At 50.1% G+C, this 16,036-nt stretch overlaps 1 protein-coding gene across 1 annotated transcript in view; it reads right to left on the reverse strand.

Annotated features, from left to right (window-relative positions):
• The window catches only part of PSKH1 (protein serine kinase H1), a 39,224-nt gene extending 23,910 nt beyond the window's left edge, over positions 1–15,314 (reverse strand). Inside the window, exon 1 of the mRNA XM_003917075.4 lies at positions 15,164–15,314. The gene's annotated coding sequence lies outside the window, so the exon portion shown is untranslated. The remainder of the gene's footprint in view (positions 1–15,163) is intronic.
• Between the last annotated feature and the right edge of the window lie 722 nt (positions 15,315–16,036).

Below are 16,036 nucleotides of genomic sequence, written 5' to 3' on the forward strand. Positions count from 1 at the left end.
CCCTGGGGCTCTCCCTCATTCTCCTGGAAGGCTTCCACTCCTTCGCTAATGCACCGTCCCACCCTAGCAGTTTAACTTCCTATTCCAGGGTCTCTCACTTCCCCAGCACACTACATGGATGGCTGAAATCCCACACAAGGCCCAGAGCTGCTGTAATCAACTCCAGTGAACTTGGGACCACAAGCCTCAGCACACGCCACCTGGTGACTGCAAAACTTGCCTGGTCTTCATTCAAGAGTCAGAGGCGGGGCCGGGCATGGTGGCTCATGCCTGTGATCCCATCACTTTGGAAGGCCGAGGCAGGCAGATCACCTGAGGTCAGGAGTTTGAGATCAGCCTGGCCAACATGGTAAAACCCCATTTCTACTAAAAGTACAAAAATTAGCTGGGCGTGGTGACGGGCGCCTGTAATCCCAGCTACTTGGGCAAGAATCGCTTGAACCTGAGAGGCAGAGGTTGCTGTGAGCTGACATTGTGCCACCCCACTCCAGCCTGGGCAAAAGAGTGAGACTCCATCTCAAAAAAAAAAAAAAAGAGTCAGAGGGGCTTGAGCTCAGAGACGACACTGGCAGTTTCACTCAGGTTTAACTCAGGATGAAGATCAGGGTTATTTTGCTTCCTTACGATGGGGATTCAGGAGCCCTTCCAGTTTGATTCCCAGAGATGTTCCAACCATGAACAATACCCTGGGGCTGGTGGGGCCCCGGACAAGGTGCAGTGCTGAAGTTACTGCTTTCCAGAGGTACCACCTTTCTAACGAGAGGGCTCTTCTCTATGTCTACCCGAGTGCTCCAAGGGTTGAAGAGAGCTAAGGATTTCCTATTAATTATGACACACAGGCTGAGCCCAGTGGCTCACGCCTGTAATCCCAGCACTTTGGGAGGCCGAGGTGGGCGGATCACTTGAAGTCCAGAGTTCAAGACCAGCCTAGGCAACATGGTAAAACCTCGTCTCTACTAAAAAAAAAAAAACATTAGCTGGGTGCGGTGATGCACACCTGTTTGTAACCCCAGCTACTAGGGAGGCTGAGGCAGAAGAATCACTTGAACCCGGTGAAGGTTGCACTGAGCCAAGACTGCGCCACTGCACTCCAGCCCGGGCAACAGAGCGAGATCTGTCTTAAAAGAAAAAAAAAAGGCTGGGCACAGTGGCTCACGTTTGTAATCCCAGCACTTTGGGAGGCCGAGGCGGGTGGATCACGAGGTCAGGAGATCGAGACCATCCTGGCTAACACGGTGAAACCCCATCTCTACTAAAATATACAAAAAATTAGCCGGGCAAGGTGGCGGGCGCTTGTAGTCCCCTACTCGGGAGGCTGAGGCAGGAGAATGGAGTGAACCCGGGAGGCGGAGCTTGCAGTGAGCTGAGATCCGGCCACTGCACTCCAGCCTGGGTGACAGAGAGAGAGTCCGTCTCCAAAAAAAACAGGCTGGGTGCCGTGGCTCACGCCTGTAATCCCAGCACTTTGGGAGGCCAAGGCGGGCGGATCACCAGAGGTCGGGAGTTCAAGACCAGCGTGGCCAACATGGTGAAACCCCGTCTCTACTAGAAATACAAAATTAGCCGGGCTTGGTGGCTCATGCCTGTAATCCCAGCTACTTGGGAGGCTGAGGCAGGAGAATCATTTGAATCCAGGAGGCAGAGGTTGGAGTGAGCCGAGATCACTCCATAGAACTCCAGCCTGGGCAACAGCAGTGAAACTCTGTCAAAAAGAAAAAAAATTATGACACACAGAACTGGAAGACGAATGATCAATTCAGATAAAACATTTATTAAATATCTAGTAGATACCAGGGGCACAGGAATAAATAAAACATGGTCCAATGTAGGTTATATTTTCACACACACACACACAAACAAGTAGAACATGGTCAACTGACTCACAATCTAAATAAAGAGAGAAGCATAAAAAGAGATAATTTTTTTTTCTTTTTTTGAGACAGAGTCTCCTTCACCCAGGCTGGAGTGCAGAGGCACGACCTCAGCTAACTGCAGCTTCTGTCTCCCAAGTTCAAGCGATTCTCATGCCTCAGGCTCCCAAGTAGCTGGGATTACAGGCACCTGCCATCTCACCTGGGTAATTTTTGTATTTTTAGTAGAGAGAAAGGGTTTCATGTTGGCCAGGTTGGTCTCCAAATCCTGACCTCAAGTGATCTGCCAGCTTTGGCTTTCCAAAGTGCTCGGATAACAGGTGTGAGCCACTGTGACCAGCCAAAAACATAATTTCAATATAACACGGTAAGTGTTAAGTTTAAGAACCAACAGTAGATAACGTAGAGTGAAGCCGGGGTTAGGAAAACCTTCCTGAAGGAGGTAACCTCCATGCTGAATTTTGAAGCAAGAATGAGTCAGATGAGGAAAGGTAGGAATGGTGTTTCAGGGAGAGAGAATAACACACTGTAAAGGCTCAGAAACCCAGAGTAACATCCTGTGTCTAGGAATGGGCAGTTTGGTGGTATAAAGGCAGGAATGTGGAGATGAAGTTATAGAAGGTCAGCAGAAGCTGGTTCTGGAGAGCAACACAAGTGAGGACCAGGACCTTCCTGGGAAGTGAAGGAGAGCTATGAAAGCGTTTACGAGAAAAGAGGCAGTCAGATCTGTGTTTAGAGAGAAGGATGAGGTTGACCTGGAGGAGGGTCAAAGTGGATTAAAAGGGCCAGTAAGAGCTGGGCGTGGTGACTCATGCCTTTAATCCCAGCACTTTGGGAGGTCGAGGCGGGCGGATCACGAGGTCAGGAGATCAAGATCATAGTGGCTAACACGGTGAAACCCTGTCTCCACTAAAAATACAAAAAATTAGCTGGGCGTGGTGGCAGGCACCTGTATTCCCACCTACGCGGGAGGCTAAGGCAGGAGAATGGCGTGAACCCGGGAGGCGGAGGTTGCAGTGAGCAGAGATTGCACCACTGCACTCCAGCCTGGGCGACAGAGTGAGACTCTGTCTCAAAAAAAAAAAAAAAAAAAAAAAAAGACCAGTAGGAGTATGGTGTCCCATTGGCCAGGTGTGGTCATCCCAGCACTGGGAGTAATCCCAGCACTTTGGGAGTAATCCCAACTCTTTGGGAGGCTGAGGTTCCGGGGATAGCTTGAGTGCAGGAGTTCGAGACTCACCTGGACAACACAGTGAGACCCTGTCTCTACAAAAGATTACAAAATTAGCTAGGTAGGCTGGGCACAGTGGCTCACGCCTGTAATCCTAGCACTTTGGGAGGCTGAGGCAGGTGAATCACCCGAGGTTGGGAGTTTGAGACCAGCCTGATCAACATGGAGAAACTCTGTCTCTACTAAAAATACAAAAATTAGGCTGGGTGCGGTGGCTCAGACCTGTAATCCCAGCACTTTTGGGAGGTCGAGGTGGGCGGATCACAAGATCAGGAGTTCGAGACCAGTCTGACCAACACAGTAAAACCCCATCTCTACCAAAAGAATACAAAAATATAAGCTGGGTGTGGTGGCACATGCCTGTAATCCTAGCTACTCAGGAGGCTGAGGCAGAAGAATTGCTTGAACCCGGGAGGCGGAGGTTACAATGAGCCAAGATGGCACCACTGCACACCAGCCTGGATGACACAGTGAGACTCTGTCTCAAAAAATATGTAAAAAAATACAAATACAAATACAAAAACTAGCCAGGCATTGTGGCAGGCGCCTGCAATCCCAGCTCATCTGGAGGCTGAGGCAGGAGAATTGTTTGAACCTGGGAGGCGTAGGTTGCAGTGAGCCGAGATCACACCACCGCATTCCAGCCTGGGCAACAGAGTGAGACTCCGTCTCAAAAAAAAAAAAAAAAAAAAAAATCAGCTGGGTATGATGGTATGCACCTGTAGTCCCAGTTACTTTGGAGGCTAAGGCAGGAAGATTGCTTGAGCCCAAGAGATCAAGGCTGCAGTGAGCTATGATCACACCACTGCACTCCAGCCTGGGTGACAGAGCAAGACCCTGTTTTTTTTTTTTTTTTTTTTTTTTTTTTGAGACGGAGTCTTGCTCTGTGCCCCAGGCTGGAGTGCAGTGGCACGATCTCGGCTCACTGCAAGCTCCGCCCCCCCCGGGTTCACGCCATTCTCCTGCCTCAGCCTCCTGAGTAGCTGGGACTACAGGCGCCCGCCACCTCGCCCGGCTAATTTTCTTGTATTTTTAGTAGAGACGGGGTTTCACGGTGTTAGCCAGGATGGTCTCGATCTCCTGACCTCGTGATCCGCCCGTCTCGGCCTCCCAAAGTGCTGGGATTACAGGCTTGAGCCACCGCGCCCGGCCAAGACCCTGTTTTAAAAAGGAAAATAAAAAAAAGAATGTAGTGCTCCAAACAGTAGAGTAGAATCGAGAGATAACAGCAGCAGAACTTCCATGCTGGGCGGAAGGGAAGAATGAGGACAGCACCCAGTCCCTTGCACAGCTCAGGGGCAAGTGGTCAGGAGTGTAGCAGGAAGCAGAGATTTGGGAAGCAGTGTAAAGAGTTCAGTTTTGGATGTGTGGTGTGCATGTGGACCATGCATGTGACATTTACTGTGGGTTTCTGGATATAGAACCTGATGTCTGAAAAGAGCTGATCAGAGTCAGGGACTCCAGGGCTGCCCAAGGATAGTGCTTGGGGCCATGGGGCAACACTGACACCTCCTCACACCCTTGTGAAGTTTGCAGCAGATCCCATGATAGGTGGCAGAGGGAGGCCCAAGCAGGTTTTACTGTGGCATCTTGAGGGCCATAGAGAACCCACAGAGACCATCAGATTACAGTGAGTCAAAGGCCTGAATTCGGCTGGGTGTGGTGACTCACGCCTATAATCCTAACACTTTGGGAGGCCGAGGCTGGCAGATTACAAGGTCAGGAGATGGAGACAATCCTGGCTAACACGGTGAAACCCCGTCTCTACTAGAAATACTAAAAAAAAAAAAAAAAAAAATAGCCGGCCAGGCGTGGTGGCTCACACCTGTAATCCCAGCACTTTGGGAGGCTGAGGCAGGTAGATCACAAGGTCAGGAGATCAAGACCATTCTGGCTAACACAGTGAAACCCCGTCTCTACTAAAAATACAAAAATTAGCAGAGCATGGTGATGCACGCCTGTCATCGCAGCTACTCAGGAGGCTGAGGTAGGAGAATCACTTGAACCAGGGAGGCGGAGGTTGCAGTGGACCGCACCACTGCACTCCAGCCTGGGCGAGAGAGCGAGACTCTGTCTCCAAAAAACAAAAAACAAAAGGCCTAACTTTTCAATTCATTTTTACTTCTTTTTTTTTTTTGAGATGGAGTCTCACTTTATCACCTAAGTTGAAGTGCAGTGACACAATCTCAGCTCACTGCAACCTCTGCTTTCCAAGTTCAAATGATTCTCGTGCCTTAGCCTCCCAAGTAGCTGATTATAGGCATGTGCCATCATGCCTGGTTAATTTTTGTATTTTTAGTAAAGACAGCGTTACGACACGTTGGCCACTGGTCTTGAACTCCTGGCCTCAAGTGATCCGCCCACCCCGCCTCCTAAAGTGTTGGGATTACAGGTGTGAGCCACTGCACCTGGCCTGACTTTTCACTTCAAACAAACAAAGCCTGCACAGGGATCAAAAGTAAGTCAGCATCAGGACACAGTGGTTGACACTGTGATCCTAGCACTTTGGGAGGCCAAGGTGGAAAGACTGCTTGAGCCCTGGAGTCTGAGACCAGCCAGGACAACGTAGTAAGACCCCATCTCTACAAAAAATTAGTCAGGCATGGTGGCATGCACCTGTAGTCCCAGATACTCAGGAGGCTGAGGTGGGAGGATCGCTTGAGCCAGGGAAGTTGAGGCTGCAATGTGCTGTTTGTGCCACGGCACTCCAACCTGGGCGACAGAGCAAGACCCTGTCTCCAAAAAAAAAAAATAGGCTGGGTACGGTGGCTCATGCCTGTAATGCTAGCACTTTGGGAGGCTGAGGCAGGTGGATTGCCTGAGCTCAGGAGTTTGAGCCAGCCTGGGCAACACGGTGAAACCCCATCTCTGCTAAAATACAAAAAAAAATTAGCCAGGCGTGGTGGCATGCGCCTGTAGTCGCAGCTACTCAGGAGGCTGAGGCAGGAGAATTGCTTGAACCCAGGAGGCGGAGGTTGCAGTGAGCCGAGATCGCGCCACTGCACTCCAGCCTGGGCGACAGAGCAAAACTCCATCTCTTCAAAAATAAATAAATAGGCCAGGCGCGGTGGCTCACGCCTGTAATCCCAGCACTTTGGGAGGCTGAGGCGGGCAGATTACGAGGTCAGGAGATTGAGACCATCCTGGCTAACAGGGTGAAACCCCGTCTCTACTAAAAAAGACAAAAATTAGCCAGGTAAGGTGGCAGGTGCCTGTAATCCCAGCTACTCAGGAGGCCGAGGCAGGAGAATTGCTTGAACCCAGGAGGCAGAGCTTGTAGTGAGCCAAGATCACGCCACTGCACTCCAGCCTGAGTGACAGAACGAGACTCTGTCTCAAAAAATAAATAAATAGGCCAGGTGCGGTGGCTCAAGCCTGTAATCCCGGCACTTTGGGAGGCCAAGACGGGCGGATCACAAAGTCAAGAGATCGAAGCCATCCTGGCTAACATGGTGAAACCCCGTCTCTACTAAAAAATACAAAAAACTAGCCGGGCGCGGTGGTGGGCGCCTGTAGTCCCAGCTACTCAGGAGGCTGAGGCAGGAGAATGGCGTAAACCCGGGAGGCGGAGCTTGCAGTGAGCTGAGATCCAGCCACTGCACTCCAGCCTGGGCGACAGAGCAAGACTCCATCTCAAAAAAAAAAAAAAAAAAGAAAAAAATAAATAAAAATAAATAGATAAATAAAATAAAGTCAGTTGGCAATAAGAGAGTCAAGGATTTTCCCTCTGACCTTCCTTTTCTCTTCCTGGGACACAGTTTCTCTCCCACTGATTCCAATCAGAAACTCTGTAAAGACAGGCTGATGCGGGTACTCCACCATCCCAACTACAGATTGAAACTGGAGGATGATATTAGACTAAATTGGCCAAGAGAGGGGAAAAAAAAAAAAAGAAAGTGGACAAGAGAGGGTGCTGGCTGAGAGGTGGAGATCATGGGCAACAGCCCCCAGGTGATCACAGCTGCTCCACAGTCCCATCACATCTGTTTTTTTTTTGTTTTTTGAGACGGAGTCTCGCTCTGTCGCCCAGGCTGGAGTGCAGTGGCCAGATCTCAGCTCACTGCAAGCTCCGCCTCCCGGGTTTACGCCATTCTCCTGCCTCAGCCTCCCCAGTAGCTGGGACTACAGGAACCCGCCACCATGCCTGGCTAGTTTTTTGTTATTTTTTTTTAGTAGAGACGGGGTTTCACCGTGTTAGCCGGGATGGTCTCGATCTCCTGACCTTGTGATCCGCCCGTCTCAGCCTCCCAAAGTGCTGGGATTACAGGCTTGAGCCACCGCGCCTGGCCATCACATCTGTTAAACTCCCTCTCCACACTGTGGTCAGGTGAAAATGCAGACTCTATGACACGGGAGGTGGCTGGTAAAGTTCCTAGGAAGAAAAGCAGAGCCTTTTCCTGTTCCCAGCATCTCTTGTGTGTGCCTCTAGCCCAGTGACCATGGTGGGTGTAGGGATGGGCAAGGATGAGTAAGGAAGCTTCAGAAAGAGAGACTTCCCAGGAGGGTCACACTATGTCATCTTGCAGAAAGTACCCAACTCTCTAGAGTCCGCCTCCAAACCTTCAACTCCCAGCCTGGTCCAAAGCACTCTTCAAGGAAGGCATGCACATTGGACAGTGTGGCAATGAGTGTAAGCGTTCAGCATTATCATCCTCACTGACACTCTACAGAAATGACAGTCCAGGAGAGGTAAAGAGACTCATCCAAAGCCACTCAGACGGTGGTGACCAAGCATCTTGGACCCAAATCTCCTAGTTCCCCATCTGGGGCTCCTTCTAGCACTCAGGAAAGACTCCAGCAGTGCTGGGCCTCATCCAGTCCAGGCCTCTAACCTTCCCCATGCCACTGAGTTGATGAACCCACAAAGCTTTCCTGAGGATCTTTCCTGAAGGGTCTGCTTTAGAAACCTCCATTCTAACTATAATCTGAGTCACGCTGCTCACTGCTCTACTCCGGACGGCCTTTGATCACTACAGCTGTCAGACCCTTGAGGGAAGGGGCCATTCTCAGGTTTCCAGAACTCCCTTGGTATTTATCAAAGTGCTGAACTCAGAGCAAATGAAATGTGGTCTGGCCGGGTGCAGTGGCTCACGCCTGTAATCCCAGCACTTTGGGAGGCCAAGGCGGGCAGATCACCTGAGGTCAGGAGTACAAGATCAGCCTGGCCAACATGGTGAAACCCGTCTCTACTAAAAACACAAAAAAATTTCCAGGCATCGTGGTGGGTGCCTGTAATCCCAGCTACTCGGAAACTGAGGCAGGAGAATCGTTTGACCCTGGGAAGCGGAGGTTGCAGTGAGCTGAGATCATGCCACTGCACTCCAGCCTGAGCGACAGGGCAACACTCCGAAGAAGAAAAAAAAAGAAAAAGAAAAAGAAAAACAGGCTGGGCACAGTGGCTCACGCCTGTAACCCTAGCACTCTGGGAGGCTGAGGCAAGTGGATCACTTGAGATCAGGAGTTTGAAACCACCTGTCCAACATGGTGAAACCCCATCTCTACTAAAAATACAAAAAAATTAGCCGAGTGTGGTGGTGAACACCTGGAATCCCAGATACTCGGGAGGCTGAGGCTGAAAAATCGCTTGAACCTGGAAGGTAGAGGTTGCAGTGAGTCGAGATCACACCACTGCACTCCAGCCTGGGCGACAGAGCGAGACTCCATCTCAAAAAAAAAAGAAAAGAAAAGAAATGTGGTCTGGCTCTTGGATTTCTCTTTGCTGCAAGGCAAAGAGAACCTCAGAAATTTTGAAGAGGCCAGATCGGTGGTTAAACCATAGCCACACTCTTTGGACACCCTGTAAGTATCCTCAACAATGAAGGAAGGAAGTTTGAGTTTTACAGATTCTTATCTGAATGCCAAAACAAGTTTGTTCACAAGCTGCCAAAGCTAGCCCCATTTGTGGGGAAAGCCAGGGTCCCGGAGCAGGGAGCAAGGATAAATCCTGAAGCAATTTCCTGGCCATAGAGGCAGGGTCTGTGAATGTCTTCCAGACAAGGAAACATAGGAACCTTGCCCTCTCCAAGCAAAGCTTTATAACCTGTCACCTGCAAAGATCTCCATATTCTACTGCCATGTTTTGAAAAACTGTCTACCGGCTGGGTGGTGCTGCTCATACCTGTAATCCCAGCACTTTGGGAGGTCGAGGCAGGCGGATCACAAGGTCAGGAGTTCAAGCCCAGCCTGGCCAAGATGGTGAAACCCTGTCTCTACTCAAAACACAAAAATTAGCCAGGTGTGGTGGCACGTGCCTGTAATCCCAGCTACTCGGGAGGCTGAGGCAGAGAACTGCTCGAACCCGGGAGGCAGAGGTGGCAGTGAGCCAAGATCGTGCCACTGCACTCCAGCCTGGGCAACAGAGCGAGACTCCATCTCCAAAAAAAAAAAAAAGAAAAGAAAAAGAAAAACTGTCTACCAAAATGAAGTAGTTAGTAATTTCTCAATAATTCCAGAAATAAGGCTGTATGCAGTGGCACACGCCTATAATCCCAACACTCTGGGGGCAAGGACAGGAGGATTGCTTGAAGCCAAGAGTTTGAAACCAGGCTGGGCAACATAACAAGACCTTGTCTCTACAGAAAAAAAAGTTTTTTCTTTTTTTTTGGGATAGGGTCTCACTCTGTCACCCAGGTTGGAGTGCAGTGGCACAATCTCGGCTCACTGCAGCCTCCGCCTCCCGGGTTCAAGCGGTTCTTGTGCCTCAGCCTCCCAAGAACTAGGATGCCCGGCTAATCTTTGTATTTTCAGTAGAGACAGGGTTTCACCATGTTGCCCAGGCTGTTCTCGAACTCTTGAGCCCAAGTGATCTGCCTGTCTTGGCCTCTCTACAAAAAAATGTTAAAAAAATTAGCCGGGTGTGGCCGGGCGCAGTGGCTCACACCTGTAATCCCAGCACTTTGGAAGGCTGATGAAGGTGGATCATGGGGTCAAGAGTTCAAGACCACCCTGGCCAACAGAATGAAACCCCATCTCTACTAAAAATAGACAAAAAATTAGCCGGGCATGGTGGTGTGCGCCTGTAGTCCCAGCTACTTGGGAGGCTGAGGCAGGAGAATGGTGTGAACCCAGGAGGCAGAGCTTCTAGTGAGCCGAGATGGCGCCACTGCACTCCCAGCCCATGGTTACAGAGCAAGACTCATCCTAAAACAAAAAAAGGCCGGGCTGCGGGGTCACAAGCCTGTAATCCCTGGCACTTCTTTGGGAGGCCGGAGGCATGGATCACTGCAGGTCAGAGACTGACCATCCTGGGCTAGCAGGAGTGGTGAAACCCCTACTAAAATACAAAAAAATTTACTGGCTGCAGGGCGGCTTCAGTAGTCCCGGTAGCCACTCTGGAGGCTGAGGGTGAGAATGGCCTGAACCTGGGAGGCTTACTGCAGTGAGATCAAAGCCACTGCACCCCAGCCTGTGATACAGCGCGAGACTCCGTCTCAAAAAAAAAAAAAAAAAAAAAAAAAAAAATTAGCTGGGTGTGGTGCTGTGTGCCTGTAGTCCCACTCAGGAGGCTGAGGTGAGAGTCACTTGAACATGGGAAGGCAAGGTTGCAGTGAGCTATGATTATGCCACTGCAATCCAGCCTGGCAACAGAGTGAGACCATGCCATCATCAGAAATATAGACCCTGGCAATGCACCTGGGGTTCTCCTTCCAAAATTCCATGTTCAACCCAGAAATATTTACTGAATTCCTGCTGTGGGTCAGGAACTCTGCCAGAGGTTGTGACAAACAAAAAGCAGGTAGCCATAGTCTCTACTCTCAAGGAACTTACAGCCTGGATGGCTCCACACCAACAGTCCCTTGATCCATGACTCTTAGGGATGCCCTGAGAGGCCATTTCAAGGCTGGCAGCTTGGAAAGAAAACGTTCTCCCAGCAAATGAAAACATCACATTTTTCCACCTTAGCATCACATCAGACACCATGGCAACAGAGGGCTGTACCAAGAATTAGTTCAGTGATGACCTAGCCAACACAAACTAGCTTAATGCTCATTGAGTAAGATTCCTGGAAGGAAAGGGAGTTCAAATAAATAAGTCTCTCTCCAGTTCTCAACAAGCAAAACTGCTTCCTTTCTTCCAGTGCTGTACTTCTTTCTCTCAAAAATTTTTCTCCATGCCAAGATATACACAGAGAATGATAGAATGATACTATTGCATAACACCCGGGAGTCAATGGAGACAGCTGTTCTCAGCTATCGTGAAGCTTAAGGGTTGATACTTTGGCACACCTATAGCCCATTCACATCATACAGCTGGGAAGCTGTGAAGAGGACCTAAGTTGCCCATATTACAAACTCACACTTCCAAAGTAAAACAGAAGGCCAAAGCAAAGTCTCACTCATTTAACTATGAACTTGTGATTGATAGAGAACTCCAGCACCTACTTCAGATTCTCCGTCTCAAAAAAAAAAAAAAAAAAGCAAGCACACTATTATCAGTTTTCCCCAATGACCAGAAATGACCTTGAGGAAACCATATAATACAAAGCACTTCCTACACACAACTAAGCCTGAAGAACAAACAGGCTTATTAAGACAAGACCTTCTAGCCAGTTGTGGTGGCTCAGGCTTGTAATCCCAGCACTTTGGGAGGCCGAGGTGGGTGGATCACCTGAGGTCAGGAATTTGAGACCAGCCTGACCCACATGGAGAAACCCCATCTCTACTAAAAATACAATGGGCTTGGTGGCGCATGCCTATAATCCCAGCTATTTGGGAAGGCTGAGGTAGGAGAATTGCTTGAACCTGGGAGGTGGAGGTTGCGGTGAGCTGAGATAGCGCCATTGCACTCTAGCCTGGGCAACAAGAGCAAAACTCCGTCTCAAAAAAAAAAAATTAGCCGGGTATGGTGGCAGGCATCTGTAGTCCCAGCTACTCGGGAGGCTGAGACAGGAGAACGGCTTGAACCTGGGAGTCGGAGGTTGTAGCTAGCCGAGCTCACGCCATCGCACTCCAGCCTGGCGACAGAGCGAGGTATCGTCCCAAAAAAAAAAAAAAAGAAAAGAAAAAAGAAGACAAGTCCTTCTTTTGACAAGGGAAACTCTGCGAAGAGGAGCATTAGCAATAAAAGTGGCTTCCATTAACTGAGTGCCAACTATGCTAAGGATCTTATATGTACCATCTCACTCCTCTCTACAAGCACATGTAGTAGGCACGATTATTCCTATTTTGGAATAAGGAAATTAGGACTTAGAGAACCTCAAGATTTCAGAAAAGCCAGAAACTGAATCCAGGTCTTTCTGACACCAAAGCCCATGCTTCTAGGCATGAGATGACAACAGGAGTTCACAAGGCAAGCCCTTCTCACTGGACAAAGGAGACAACAGTTTTCTTAGGCAATGACAAAGATCTTCAACAAGAAAGCACAGTAAAGTTACCTGGGAAGTTTTTTCAATATACAGATACCTTGCCGGACGAGGTGGCTCACGCCTGTAATCCCAACACTTTGGGAGGCTGAGACGGGTGGATCACGAGGTCAAGAGTTCAAGACCAGCCTGGCTAACAGGATGAAACCCCGTCTCTACTAAGAATACAAAAATTAGCCAGGTGTGGTGGTGCATGCCTATAATCCCAGCTACTCGGGAGGCTGAGGCAGGAGAATCGCTTGAACCTGGGAGGCAAAGGTTGCAGTGAGCTGAGATTGCACCACTGCACTACCAGCCTGGGTGACAGAGCAAGACTCCATCTCAAAAAAAAAAAAAAAAAAAAAAAACAGATTCCAGCTGCGCGCGATGGCTCACGCCTGTAATCCCAACACTTTGGGAGGCCGAGGTGGGCGGATCACGAGGTCAGGAGATTGAGACCATCCTGGCTAACACAGTGAAACCACGTCTCTACTAAAAATATAAAAAATTAGCTAGGCATGGTGGTGGGCGCCTGTAGTCCCAGCTGGTAGGGAGGCTGAGGCAGGAGAATGGCGTGGAGGCAGGAGAATGGCGTGAACCCAGGAGGCGGAGCTTGCAGTGAGCCGAGATGGCGCCACTGCACTCCAGCCTGGGCGACAGAGCGAGACTCCGTCTCAAAAAAAAAAAACAGATTTCTACCCCAGATCTTCTTCATCAAAATCTCAAGGAGTGGGCCAGGTGCAGTGGCTCTTGCCTGTAACCCCAAAACTTTGGGAGGCCAAGGTGGGAGGACTGCTTGAGCCCAGGAGTTCGACACCAGCTGGGGCAACATGGCAAGACATGGTCTCTGTTTAAAAAAAAAAAAAGAAAAAGAATCTCAGCCGGGCATAGTGGCTCATTCCTGTAATCCCAGCACTTTGGGAGGCTGAGGCAGGTGGACCACCTGAGGTCAGGAGTTCGAGACCAGCCTGGCCAACATGGTAAAACCCCATCTCTACTAAAAATACAAAAATTAGTTGGGTGTAGTGGCGCTTGCCTGTAATCCCAGCTACTCTGGAGGCTGAGGCAGGAGAATCACTTGAACCTGGGGGGCAGAGGTTGCAGTGAACCAAGATTGTGCCATTGCACTCTAGCCTGGGCGAAAAGAGCGAAACTCCGTCTCAAAAAGAAAAAAAACCTCAGACAGTGAGGCTTTTGAATTTGTATCACAAAATTATCCCAGGAGATTTTGGACTATCCAGGATTAAGAGGCTGTACCACCTACCACACACATACGCTTGCATTTGCTGTGCTCATCTCAGATCCTAGCCCTGATAGGTGCTCAAAAATACAGCTGAATCTATCCATTCATAAGTCAGCATTCAGCAAATGCTACTGGAGGCTAGCCCCTATTTTATGCCAGGCACAGTGCCAGACATATGCACACAGAAGACCACCATGTGACACAACAGGATGTACTCAATAGTAGCAGCATGGATATGAGGAGTTAATGGTTATATGTCAAGCAAGGGAGGTTTTTTTTCCTAGGAAGTGACATCTCAGGTGGATTTTATAGGACAGATGTAAGTTTCCAACACTGGTAGGTGGTCGGTGGGGTGGAAGGCAGCGTATTGCGAACTGAGAAAACTGCGTATCTAAAGCACAAGGGGACCAAGCACAGTGGCTCACGCTTGTATTAATAATCTCAATACGTTGGGAGCCTAGGCGGGAGGGTCTCTTGAAGCCAGCCCTGGCAACAAAGCCAGACTCCCAGGCTCTACAAAAAATGTTAAAACTTAGCCAGGCGTGGAGGGGAGCGCCTGTTGTCTCAGCTACTCGGGAGGTTGAGGTGGGAGGATCATTTGAATCCAGGAGTTCAAGGCTGCAGTGAGCTATGAATGAGCCATTGCACTCCAGCTTGGGCAAGAGACCTTGTCTCAAAATTAGTAATACTAAAGCACAAAGATATGAAACCAGAGCTAACAGGAGCACCACACGCTTTAACAACAATAAACTACGTAAAGGGAGCACAAAAGCGCTCTGGTGTTGACTGGCTCGTTAAGCCTTCACCAGATTATGAAGAGCCCTGAATGCCTTGCTAAGAAGCGTGGCCTTTGTCTTGAAGGCACTAAGGAACCACTTTCAGGCAGTGACGGACTTATTCAGATTTTCAGGTGGGAATTATCACTTCAGCCGCTTTATGGAGGGGGACTAAGTGTGAGGGGCTAGGCTTCCCCTTGCAGGTAGAGGAATGACAAGCTTGCCAAGCAGGCAATCCAGCTGGGCTCAAACCTGCTATTTCCCAGCCTGCACAAGGAAGCTATCAGCTGCCCCGCCGGCCCCTGGCAGATGCAAAGGAGGAGTGTGGAGTGGGCGCCGGGCGCGAGAAGGCAGTAAGGACAAGGACAACCAGGTTGGATAAACCTGACCCGCTCTGGACGCGGGGCGGCTAAACAGCAAGCAGGCAGGGCAACCGACCACGTCCACCAGGCCCACGCGGGCCTAGAGACGGGATACCCAGCAAGACAGCACGTTCCGAGGCCAGTCCGAACTCGGACGCCGGGGACCCGAGCAGCCATCGCCCGACCTGCTCTCCAACCCTGTAGGCCCTGGCGCATGGGACACGGGCCGACGCTGCGGGCTGACCAGGGGCAGGCCCCAGTGCGCCAGAAAGCGACCACGACCACAGTTCGGCCGCCCCTCCCGCCCGTCGGGCCGTCGTCCTGGGCCGGGCCGCCTCACCTCGCGCGGACGGCGGGCTCTTCGGCGTCTCGGTGGCTCTGTGGGCCATCTCCAGGCAGTGGCCGCGGCCACCGACTTCGCCGCCGCCGCCGCTGCCGCCATTCTCGGGCGTTAGCGTCGTGGCGTCATCACAGCGCGCAGCTGAAGCCAAAACAAACCTACGGGGCGGGACGGGGCGGACTCTCACGAAGCTGGGCTACGCGGCTGGCGGATCTCCGAGCGTGGCCTGCCAATCAACCTGTTCGGGGCGGGGACAGGCACTCTCCGGGGCGGGGACAGGCACTCTCCTGAGCGGGTGGATCTATTTGTCGCTCAAAGAAACTTGACCGCTGTCTGCCGGACAGATCCTTGATAGAAAAACGAGGGATCGCGGGAAATAAGGAGAAAGTTTCAAGTTTCTGGTTGGGGGAAAGGGGACTCTGTAGTGCTAGCTTGGGTAAACAATGCTTTCCAACAGAGGTTTCTGGAAGTGCCTCTGGAACTCCGCAAAGGATTGACTTAAATTTCATTAACAAAATATATTTTTGAAAACTGCAATTAGAATAATTTCAGAACTCCATGTGTTGAATTTGGCCTCTATCAAAGAAGAGGTGCAAATGGTTAACTTGTAGATTGGTGAAGTCAATCTTGGGCCAACTTCTGGACTCATGGTTATTTGTTGTTGTTAATTTAATTTATATCCCGAGTCTGAAAAGCAAGCGGATTTTTAAAAAATTGTTACCATTCACGATGACTTCTCTATAGGATCAGAACTGGTTCACTTTACAGTCAACCCAACTTGGAGGGGGAAAAATAGGTGCTGCAGATGGTAAGTGCATTGTAACCTCCATCCATCTTCCCCATTTCAGTGGCTCATGTATTCAAATCTTTATT

Source organism: Papio anubis, chromosome 18 (assembly GCF_008728515.1).
Source record: "Papio anubis isolate 15944 chromosome 18, Panubis1.0, whole genome shotgun sequence".
Lineage (NCBI taxonomy): Eukaryota > Metazoa > Chordata > Mammalia > Primates > Cercopithecidae > Papio > Papio anubis.